We start from the raw sequence: 12,479 nt of genomic DNA on the forward strand, positions 1-12,479 counted from the left end.
CGTGACCGTAAAAAGGTATTTTTTATCATTAACCTTCTCACTGATGAGGCGCTTGCCCAGGCGTCGCCATACGTCGAGACCAACAGTAATCTCCATGACAGCTTCAATGCCTTCACGGCCGCTATGGGACAAATTTTTGATGATCCAAACCGCTGTACAATGTCTGAAGGAAGGTTGCATAGCCTACAACAAGGGCGACATTCTGCTGAAGCATATTCGGCAGAATTTCGTTGCTGGTTCAATGATATCACGTGGAATCCTGCTCCACTACAAAGTATATTTCTCCGAGGATTATCTGAGTGGGTAAAAGGCGAACTTGCCAGAGTGGAGACTCCCGATAAATTGGAGGATTTCATCCAGTTATGCATCCGGATTGACCAGAGACGTTACGAGTGGCGAAGGGAAAGACTGCAGGGTTCAGGCACCAGCATCCCGTACTCTTTTAGTCAACCCACATTTAGTCCACACCCAAAAACTGAAGCAACCCCCGAAACTATGCAGGTGGACATCATCAGCGGACCTCTCTCTATCACGGAAAAATAAAGGCACCAGGCTGAAAATCTGTGCCTCTACTGTGGGAGCTTAGGACATTATGCCCTAAACTGTCCAAGCAAGCCCCAAAGGACTCTCGCCTTGGCCCACGCCAAGCGAATGGCCAATCCAGCCATCATGAAACACGTTGATGCCACCCAACACACCTTTGTATCAGTAATTCAGGACGCTGGGGAAATCCTTCCCCCACTCCATCATTTTGTCCTTCCAATTGAGATTGTAACTGGCGATCAGAAGACACAATGCTTAGTGATGCTGAACTCTGGAGCAGGGAGGAACTTCATGGACTTAACGTTCGCTCATGACAAAGACATTACAACCAGACTCAGGTCCATACCCATAGATATGAAAACTGTGGATGGGTCACCCTTGTCTTCAGGCTCCGTCACACAGGAGACAATTGAATTGGAGCTCCACATGAACCCTGACCACCACAAGACAATCAGCTTCCAGCTCATCTCATCCCCCAAGTTTCCAGTGACTCTCGGGATCCCCTGATTTTCTACCCATAATCCCTCTATCAACTGGGAAACCAGGACCGTTGCCTTCCCCTCAGAATACTGAAAGGAAAACTACCAGATGACACCATTCACCCCTAAACCAGTACAGGACCTCAAGGATGAGAAGCAGGACTTAGAGAAATTATCAGTACACTACCGGATGTTTGCAGTAAGAAGAAGGCTGACCAGCTGCCACTTCACCGGCAGTATTATGAGGGTTATATTCTAAGTGCAGCACCAATCGGGCCCACCCCACTTGCCCCGTTGCCGGCCGTAAGAAGAGACACCACACACAGGAGTCTGGTCTAGCTCCTCACACGGGAGAAAAAACTGCGCACTTTATTACAGATTACATGAGATCTTATACCCTCTGCCCTCTCACCACTAGGGGGTGATGGGCTCATAATCATATATGGGCAGTCCGGATTTCCGCCTTAGACAGTGAGGCGCCTCTGGCTTATACAGAAAATCACGTATTTAATTAACTCCAGTGCAAAGAATTACCCACACAATTCTAAGAAGTCCGGCCTAAGACAGTGAAAATTATGTACATTTGAACATCTTGATATCTTGTTTCTGGGCTTCTGGGAAATCGGCCAAGTACATGCGTCCTTGCGTCTGGTTCGGTATCTTCTCTGAATTTCTAGAACATCTTCTTGCAAAGCCTTGCAAAACCTTGGGATATCTGATTTAAGGCGACGTATTAAGTTTTTTTCATTTGGAATTGAATAAAACTTGCATATAGGTATAAAAGCATAAAAAACACATATGGCAATATATATATATACCCTCACAAACCCCCCTAAAAAACTTAATATGGAGATCAAGCATCAGACCTTGCACTCTTCCTCGGTCGTCTCTCCCTTGCGTCAGGGTTTCTCCACTGCCCGTAAGTCCCTACTCCTAAAAGGGAGGGATCCCTACCTCACCTCAGAAGGAGGCCATGGATTCCCTGGGCTTATTTCCGGGCCTCCATACCCTCTATCTGTACAAGTTAACACCCCACAGGGTGTGCCCTCGCCGGAACCTAAGGTCTTCTGCACTTTCCCTAGGCAAATGGGAAGTCCACTGACAGTCCATCTTATGAGACTGAGGCAGACGCAGTACTGGTACATTTCTCCATTCTTCTGGTAACGTACGTGGTTGCCATTATCGGAACTGGCTCTTCATCTTTTTTCAAACAAGGGAAATTTTGGTCACATATTACTCATACTCTTTGATCAAAGGGATAATACACATACAGAAAATTACATACCCCACCTCTTTTTGTTAAAATCATATCCACGGCCACTCTATTTTGGAACGCCATGGATGCAGTGGGCCCTAACTGGTGAGCTAACCCTTGCAAAAGCATCTCTAGTGTAGTTTACAAACCTCTGCTGATTGTAATAGATATAATTCATCCAATCTACATTATTATTAACAGTGACAATAGCAAATAAGGACTCAAAACCTGCTTTAACCTGATCTCTAGAATTAAATTCATCTGGCACCCCCCTTGGCACTCCTATTGTATCTATGTGTACATGTGGATTAAAGTTACCACCTGGAGCGTCAATGTCTCTCTTAGCACGATGCGGTGTTGGATTCTCACCCTCGGTGTAGTCTTCATATTGCACATTTGATTGTATTAATTTGTTCTGTAACAGGGGGCTAGTGTACAGTAGTCAAAGGTGTGTGTTAGAGGAATTGTACCACATTATAGCATGTAAAGGATATGCAGGATCATTAGTTTTTTCAGTGCGAAGTGTGGATCCAAGTGGGTTTTCCTTCGAGCTTGACCGCAGTTGGGATGGTGAACAACATCTGGTAAGGACATTTAAAACCGGGTTTCTCTCTCAAACTTTTTCACATAGACCCTGTCACCTGGTTTCAGATAGTGACACTCATCTGTAGGACCTGGGATAAAAGCAGAGACTGCAGAATACATTATTGACAATTCCTTGGAGAAACCTAGGACAAAATTAACAAGAAAATCATTCCCCAAACTCAGCTACTGTGGCATGTATCCTCCTGAAAAAAAAGAAAAACTAATGGAAGACACTCAATTCAAAATTTTACCATTTTCTTCATTGCCTTTTGTATCTACTTTCCCCCTACTCCGCGGATGGTAGGGTGTGTGAAAAACCTGGAATATACCCAAAACAGACATGATGTGTTGCATTATTTCACCTGTGAAGTGTGTACCTTTGTTTGACTCAATCACTTCCGGTACCCCATATCTGCGGATTACCTCATTCATGAGCTTCTGTGCGGTTACCTGCTTATCTACTTTGGTAACAGGGTAGGTCTCCAACCTGAAAAGAAATCAACAACAAGCACATTTTCATGCTTCCCAACAAGTAGGAGCTGAGTGTAGCCAATTTGCAATCCCTGAAATGGGTAGAGTGGTCTAGGCAAGTGTGATGTGGCAAATTTACTTCTGCCCTGTTGCTTACGGCAAAGATCATGCAAAACTGGACAAATGATGCAGCAGCTACAGAAAACCAAGGAGCCACCCGTCCTTGTTCAAGCGTCGACATCATTACTGCTTCGAGAGGTGTGTCTTTCCGTGCGTCAGCTGGGCCATCATTGGGCACAGGGACTATGGTAAGCAAGTTCTGTTGACTGTTCACCATACGCCGTCCCTTTTTAGTCCATTTGTCTTTTTCTTAACTGTAAAGTCTTTAGCATATCAAAGTCCAAGTTCAAATCAAAGTCCAAAATTATTATCAAAGTCCAAGATTTTTATCAAAGTAGTCAAAGTCCAAGTTCATATCAAAGTCCAAGATTTTTATCAAAGTCCAAGATTTTTATCAAAGTCCAAAATTAGTATCAAATTCTTCTTTTCTTCTTTCTTCCACGGCTTGAGGGCCGCTGCTTTTGCTGTGTGGTCTGTGATGGCGTTGCCTCTCGCTTCTCTGGTGTAGGAATTGGTGTGAGCTTTCCACCTTGTCAGGTAGAAATAGGGCCTCCATGAGACTCTGCACCGCTGCAACATTTTTAATTGGCTGTCCCGCTGTGGTAAAAAACTGTCTGGCCTTCCATGTTGGGCCGTAATCATGAACTATGCCAGATGCATACCGGGAGTCAGTGTAAATGGTTGCCGTCTTACCTTCCTCCACTCTACACGCCTCCGTGAGTGCTTTTAATTCCGCTTCTTGTACTGCGACATGCAGAGACATTCTGCTTTTTAGGACATCTTGTTGTGTAACCACCGTATATCCAGTGTGGAGTCGTCAATCACCCTGGGTACCATCTATAAAAAACAACTCAAAATATGCATTATTAACAAGGGCTTTGAGTAACTTTTTTTTTTTTTTTTTAAACTTAAATTTTCTTGTTGCATCACTGCTAGACAATCAGGCTGATATTCTATTTCAAAAAGATTTAAAAATGTAAAAATGACTTGCAAAAAATTTAAAAATGGCTGATTTGCAATACCTAAAATGGCTGACTTGCAATACCTAGATCACCTATGCCTTCTCCTCCCCCCCTTTAAACCAGGGTACTCAATTGGAACAATAGTAGCCGGGTTTAAGTTAGTACCACATTGTAAAAAGATTTGATGGATGCAGATAAGGCCTGTAAGATGTTAGCACCTATAACAGAAACATGAGTTACACCGGGGAAGAATAACCTACAAACCATCTATTAATATTGGAAATGTGATATCCCTTTAAGTGAATTCATTATTAGTCTGTTCCTGCCTGCAATATCTTTATCAAATTTCAGACAGGAGAAAAAAAAACAAAACAAAAAAACTAGCTGCTCAAAATTCTCCCCCCTCCCTTGTGCAGGAGGGATGAAACATTACTACGTACTATTACATCATCTAGCTCCACCCCTTCGATATTGGCACATTGCGTCCGTCTTCTCAACTTAATTTCAGCTTAACCGTCCACACGTCCACATCTCAACCAAGCAAAGTCCCATGCATGGGGTAGGACTTTTACCCCCAGTCAATTTCCACATCACACATTCCACCACAGCTTGAACACGGGTCACTAACTCTCATCCATCCATGCTCCCAAGTCTGCTCCGTCACCCCCCCATTGAGGTGTACCAGTACATGCAGATGCACGGACAAAAAAGTTTGACAAACATACATACATCAGTTGAAAAACATTGAGGTGAGTGCTTTTAATTTTATAAAGTACATAATTCTATTGAGATGAGATTGTGAATGAGCGCTATTTATGACAAATTATGTGAAAGTTTGCTAAGTGACTGAAATATTCTATATTTCTTATCTACTGAAGCTATTATATGCTGTATTAAACGCTGAAGTGTTTTAGTTTCTGTGACCCTGAATTTGGAGTGAGTTCTGAAAGCCCCCACTTTTTCAAAACAAATCTCTTATCTCTCCGCGACTATGAAACACAAACTGAAATAAGTTTTAGCTTAAACTGTTGAAAAAACATTTTGAAATCATAATTAACACATATGCTGGGACCTTGCAACATTCATTTTCAACCCCTGTATAAGTAAGAATATACATTAGAAATTACTATATTTCCCTGCCTACTAAGACAGTATAACTAATTAAATTCATTTCAATTCATTGCAAGCAAGCCAAGATATTAACCAAGGATGTTATTGTATTTTCTCTCTCGCTGTTATCTTTCTGACCTTGGAAGGCTACACAGACTTTGCAGCTACTTGTCAACAGACTCTTCTCCCCTTCAGCTAACTATTTGCACTTACAGTATATATATATACACATATATATCCACCTAGTATGGATTATACATATTATCTATTATCTATCTTGTATTATACACATTTTCATCTCTCTTTACCAACAAATCACGTGCATTGTACTTCTCTCCCCTACCTAACTGCCAATATAACCTTCAATAGACACTCTCCTGACGCCCTCTTGATCACTTACTGTACTTTTCAACATTTCACTTACGGACACTTTCTTAAACAAATAATGTGTACATACGTAACTTTCTCTGACTGTCTCTCTCTCTCTTAGCAAACCTTGGTCTTCCAAGGCACCTCTGGGTCCTAAAGACCTCCTCCCAGACACCATTTTGTAATCTACCATGCGGGTCGGTGTCACACATTTTCATTAGAGTTTTCTTACATTCTACAGATTCATCCACACGGCGGCAGCCCTTGAGGGGCTCTGTCTTCTTTAATAAGGTCTTACGCATATTACAACAAAAACTAACACGCTCCATAGAATGCATCCCTCTTAATTTTCAAATTGTCAGCCCCTTATATACCGGCAGACAACCGAGGGTCCCTTCTCCTTATGGAACCAGTCCCATAAAAATGCATCTCTCTGAAATCAAATCGCTAGCCCCATATATAAGGCAAACCGACCGAAAGTCCCTTCTTTCTATGAGACATCTCACAAAATGCATCCCTCTCTGCTAAACCATTAACAACTAACTAAACTAACCTGAGGGTCCCTTCTCTTGTGAGATCAAATGAAAAGTAAGAGAAAAAAAATTCTGCAGATACAACAAACAATCTCCACTATCGCTAAAACGCTACGGACTTCAAAGTACAAATAAACTACAGACTAGTTTCTGGGTGAGCGATTGGTGCGCATATCACGGTCAGTGGTCCATGACGGCAAACCCGGAGCCCACACGAGTTACCGTGTAGAACTCTTAACCCAACCCGTCCGGTCACAAACCACAGATAGTCAGTCCTGCTGCAAGACTCCCAGCGTAAAACACAACATAAATATATGTTTGTCTTACCTGGAGTTCTTGTGAGTTGATCAGGCTCGGTTTGCAGTAGGACGGTTTCTCAGTAGCGTGGATCCGGGTGAATTGCGCTGTAAGCTCCGATTTTACCGCCCCAGTTGGTTGCGCCATTTATGAGGGTTATATTCTAAGTGCAGCACCAATCGGGCCCACCCCACTTGCCCCGTTGCCGGCCGTAAGAAGAGACACCACACACAGGAGTCTGGTCTAGCTCCTCACACGGGAGAAAAAACTGCGCACTTTATTACAGATTACATGAGATCTTATACCCTCTGCCCTCTCACCACTAGGGGGTGATGGGCTCATAATCATATATGGGCAGTCCGGATTTCCGCCTTAGACAGTGAGGCGCCTCTGGCTTATACAGAAAATCACGTATTTAATTAACTCCAGTGCAAAGAATTACCCACACAATTCTAAGAAGTCCGGCCTAAGACAGTGAAAATTATGTACATTTGAACATCTTGATATCTTGTTTCTGGGCTTCTGGGAAATCGGCCAAGTACATGCGTCCTTGCGTCTGGTTCGGTATCTTCTCTGAATTTCTAGAACATCTTCTTGCAAAGCCTTGCAAAACCTTGGGATATCTGATTTAAGGCGACGTATTAAGTTTTTTTCATTTGGAATTGAATAAAACTTGCATATAGGTATAAAAGCATAAAAAACACATATGGCAATATATATATATACCCTCACAGTATGACTGTCCTATTGAGCTGCTCCCAGGATCCTCTATTCGCTTTGGGCATATCTTCAACCTCGACGAACGAGAGTTATGGGCCCTTCGGGAACATCTGGATGAGAATCTAAGGAAGGGTTTTATCTGGCCTTCTGCCTCTCCGGCAGGAGCATTTTGTTTGTTAAAAAGAAAGATTTGACTCTTTGGCCGCGCATCGTCTACCGGGAGCTAAACAAAATCACCATTAAGAATCGATACCCTCTCCCGTTAATCCCAGAACTGCTGGAGAGGCTTCCGGTAGTCAAGGTCTTTACAAAACTGTACCTCAGAGGAGCATACAATCTGGTGCGAATCCGGTCCGGAGACAAGTGGAAGACAGCCTTCAGGACAAGATATGGACATTTTAAAACCCTAGGTTATCTGCGAGACAAGCACGATGGGCCTTGTTCTTCTCCAGGTTTAATTTCATTTTGTCCTAACGTCCCAGTGCCCAAAATGGAAAGGCAGATGCATTGCCCAGGATAAGTACAGAGTCTGAAGAGAGGGCAAATACAGACAACACAATTCTTTCCCCCAAAACTTTGTGGGGCATCTTACACTCTGAAGACCTCCTAACAAAGGGAGGATACGAAAAGGACCCCGTTCTTGAGTCCTCCTTCTAAAGATGTGAAGCTTTCCTTTACAGAATGGCTTTGGAGGCGAGAACAACAACTGTATGTTCCCGAAGCTGCTCGACTTCAAGTCCTTAAACTTATCCGTGATTCTAAGCTGCCTGGTCACCTCAAGGCCACAAAGACTTCAGAACTTCTACTTTATTCTTTCTGGTGGCCTGACTGCAGGAGGGATGTGAAAAAGTATGTAATCTCTTGCGAAGTATGTGCTTGGAACAAGATACCATGAGCTTGCCCTTTAGAGTTGCTACAGTCCCTTCTAGTCCCATCCAGACCCTGGGAATCTATATCCATGGATTTTATAGTGGATCTGCCCCCCTCAAAAGTCTGGCTGATTGCATTCTATTAGGGTTTACGGCGATTACGCCTGCCCTATGGTGATTGTGCCTACCTTATAGTGATTGTGCCTGTGGCGACTGTGCCTGCTCTGCCGCTTATCAGGTATTGCATTTTTTTGGCTTTTTCAGTGAATGTCTTTGTTTTTTTTTTCTCTCACCTCTGTGATTTTTAATGTAGTTAATAGTGAGATAGCGTAGGTTCTGATGGACGCGTGGTGGCCTTGCCGGGGCCCATCAGCCTATGTATTTTGGCAAAAATGCAGAACACCTGCATTTATTAGTATATATCAGTATTTTTTGTATGCAGTTTACTAGAGATTTTGGGGGAGCCAAAGATGCCAGGCAGTGTGGCCCACTTTGGAGATACAAGGCAATCCACTGCTATATCAGTGAGAGTTGCTATCCTGTATAGTGGCGCACAACCATCTTTGGCTGGCTTCTTTGGTATTGTTCTCATGTGCAGGCTATGTTTGTTTGCAGTTGCTCCTCCCCAATCTGTGCTGGGTTGAGTGGGTGGCTGCACATTAGTCTGCATTGAACAATTTGCTCCTCCATATCATAGTCTGGCTGACTGCATTCTTTTAGGGTTTACGGTGATTGTACCTGCCCTTTTGTGAGGGTATATGTATATATTGCCATATGTTTTTATGCTTTTATACCTGTATACAAGTTCTATTCAAAGTTAAAATGAGAAAAACTTAATCTGTCGCCTTACATCAGATATTCCAAAGGCCTTGCAAGGCGAAGACAAAATGTATCTTAAACACCGCAAGGAAGAACCGGACATGAAGGCCGCGTGCTTGGCTGTTTTCCCAGAAGCTCCGTATCTAGATAACGACTGTTCAACTACGTATATGATTTTCACTGTCTCAGCCGGAAATCCGGACTTAACATATATGGTTATGCGGTGAATTTAAGCCAATGAGACCATTACCCATTCCTAGTGATGAGACCAAAGGGTATAAGACCCCATGTAATCTGTAATAAAGGGCGCAGTCATGTCCCCGTGTGAGGAACTATACCAGACCTCCGTGTGTGGTGTCTCTTCTTTACTGCGGCAGCGGGGCATTGGGGTGGGCCTGATTGGTGCTGTACGCAGAGATTTCCCTGACAAATGGCGCCCAACGTGGGGCGGTTTAACTGGAGCCGTGCAGCCCTGTCCACCCGGATCCACGCCACGGGGAAACCGTCCTGCTGCAAACCGAGCCTGATCAACTCACAGAACTCCAGGTAAGACCGGCATATATTTATGTTGTGTTTTACACTGAGAGTCTTGCAGCAGGAGGGACTATCTGTGTTTTGTGACCGGACGGGTTGGGTTAAGAGTTCTACACGGTAACTCGTGGGCTTCGGGTTTGCCGTCATGGACCACTGACCGTGATAAGCGCACCAATCGCTCACCCAGGGACTAGTCATTAGTCTATTTGTTGCTGAAGTCCATAGTGTTTTTAATGATAGTGGAGATTGTTTGTTGTATCTGCAGAATTTTTTTCTCTTTCTTTTCATTTAATCTCATAAGAGAAGGGACCCTCGGTTGTTTTGCCAGTATATAAGGGGCTAACAATTTGATTTAAGAGGGATGCATTTTGTGAGACAGGCTTCATAGGAGAAGGGACTCTCGGTTGTTTTGCCTTATATATGGGGCTAACGATTTGATTTCAGAGAGATGCATTCTGTGAGGCTGGTTCCATAGGAGAAGAGACCTATGGTTGTTTTGCCAGTATATAAGGGGCTGACAATTTGGTTTAAGAAGGATACATTCTATGGAGCGTGTTATTATTATTATTGTTGTTCTAATATGCGTAAGACCTTATTAAAGAAGATGGAGGCCCTCAAGGGCTGCCGCTATGCGGATGAATTGGTGGAGAAGAAACAAGGGTCCCAATCTGTAAAATGTAAGAAAACTCTTATGAAAATGTGTGACATCGACCCGCACGGTAGATTACAGTATGGTGACTGGGAGGAGGTCTTTAGAACCAAGAAGGGCGCCTTGAAAGACCAAGGGTTGCTAGAAAATGCTGAAGTGAGGAAGAGAGAAATAGGGGAAACAAGCAAAGTCGAACGGAAAGTTACAAAGCATGTGATTTGTTGGCAGAGAGAGAGAGGAAAAGGTGTATAATACTAGATAGATATAGATGTATGTGTGTGTATATATATGTATATATGTGCAAATGGTTAACTGAGCTCGCTTTTAGTGGGAGAAGGATTGTTTACTTGAAGCTGCAGCTTGTGTCTAGCTTTCAAGGTCAAGAGATAACAAAGCAGAGAGCATGCAATACTAACCCTGAAAACTATCTTTGCTTGCTGTAATGGAATGGAAGCTTGTAATGAATCTAATGAATTATAACACTTGTCTTAGAAGGCAGGAAATATAGCAATTTCTAAGGTATATTCTTACTGAGTTCTGAGGTCACAAATGGACACGTCTTGGTCTCTTTCATACAGGTGTAAGAAAGTTATACGCCACTCACATCCTGTGGGGGCTTTTAAGAATACAGGGGTTGAAAATGCAAAACATGTTGCGCTGTCAGAAGGTCCCAGCATATGTGTTATTTATGAGTTCAAATGCAGGGAATAGTTAAACTAAAACAACTCTGTTCAGCCGGTGAATGCATATTCGTAGAGAGATAACAGTTATTTTGCAAAGGTGGGGGCTTTCAGTTCAGAGTCACAGACAGAGAAGAAAAGGAAGTGGGGCTGAAAGATACCCACAGATTCTAAAATACTTCAGCGTTTAATACAGCATATAATAGCTTCAGTAAATAAGAAAGATAGAATGTCTCAGTCACTCAAACTTTTTCACATAATTTGTCAAAAATAGCGCTCATTCACAATCTCATCTCAATAGAATCATGTACTTTATAACATTATAGCACTCACCTCAATGTCTTTCAACTGATGTATGTATGTTTGTCACACTTTTTGTCTGTGCATCTGTATGTACTGGTACACCTTCAATGGGGGTGACGGGGCAGACTTGAGCGCATAGATGGATGAGAGTTAATGACCCGTGTTCAGGCTGTGATGAATGTAAAATGTGTGATGCAGATATTGACTGGGGATAAAAGTTCCTCCCCATGCATAAGACTTTACTTGGTTGAGATGTGGATGCGCAGACTGTGGAGCTTAAATGAAGGTGTGAAAAAAGACGCAAGCAGCCAGTATCGAGGGGGTGGAGCTAGATGATGTAAAAGTCTTGTCCACAAAGGGGGGAGTTAAGAATCTTGAGCAGCTAGTAAAAGTTTTAGTTTTTTTTTCTCTCTCAAATTTGATAAGACATTGCAGGCAGGATCAGATTAATAATGAATTTGCTTAAATGATATCACATTTCCAATATTAATAGATGTTTGTAGATTATTCTGCCCCGATGTAACTCGTGTCTCTGTTATTGGTGCTAACATTCTACAGGCCTTATCTGCATCCATCAAATTTTTTTTCCAATGTTGTACTACCTTCAACCCGGCTAATCTTCTTCCAATTGAGTACCCTGGTTCAAAGGGGGGGAGGAGAAGGCATAGGTTATCTAGGTATTGCAAATCAGCCATTTTTTAAATTTTTTGCAACAAGATTCTGATCTATTTGAAATAGAATATCAGCATGATTGTCTAGCAGTGATGCAACAAGAAAATTTAAGTTTTAAAAAGTTACAGAAAGCCCTTGTTACAATGCATATTTTGAGTTGTTTTTTATAGATGGTCCTAGGGTGATTGACGACTCCACACTGGATATGCAGTGGTCACACAACAAGATGTCCTAAAAGCAGAATGCCTCCGCATGTCTCAGTACAAGAAGCGGAACTAAAGGCCCTCACTGAGGCGAGTAGAGTGGCAGAAGGTAAGACGGCAAACATTTACACTGACTCCCGGTATGCATTTGGCATAGCTCATGATTACGGCCCAACAGGGAAGGCCAGACAGTTTTTTACATCAGCAGGACAGCCAATTAAGAATGGTGCAGCGGTGCAGAGTCTCATGGAAGCCCTACTTCTACCTAACAAAGTGAGGAGCTCACACCAATTCCTACACCAAAGA

The sequence above is a fragment of the Eleutherodactylus coqui genome, chromosome 12, assembly GCF_035609145.1.
Source record: "Eleutherodactylus coqui strain aEleCoq1 chromosome 12, aEleCoq1.hap1, whole genome shotgun sequence".
NCBI lineage: Eukaryota > Metazoa > Chordata > Amphibia > Anura > Eleutherodactylidae > Eleutherodactylus > Eleutherodactylus coqui.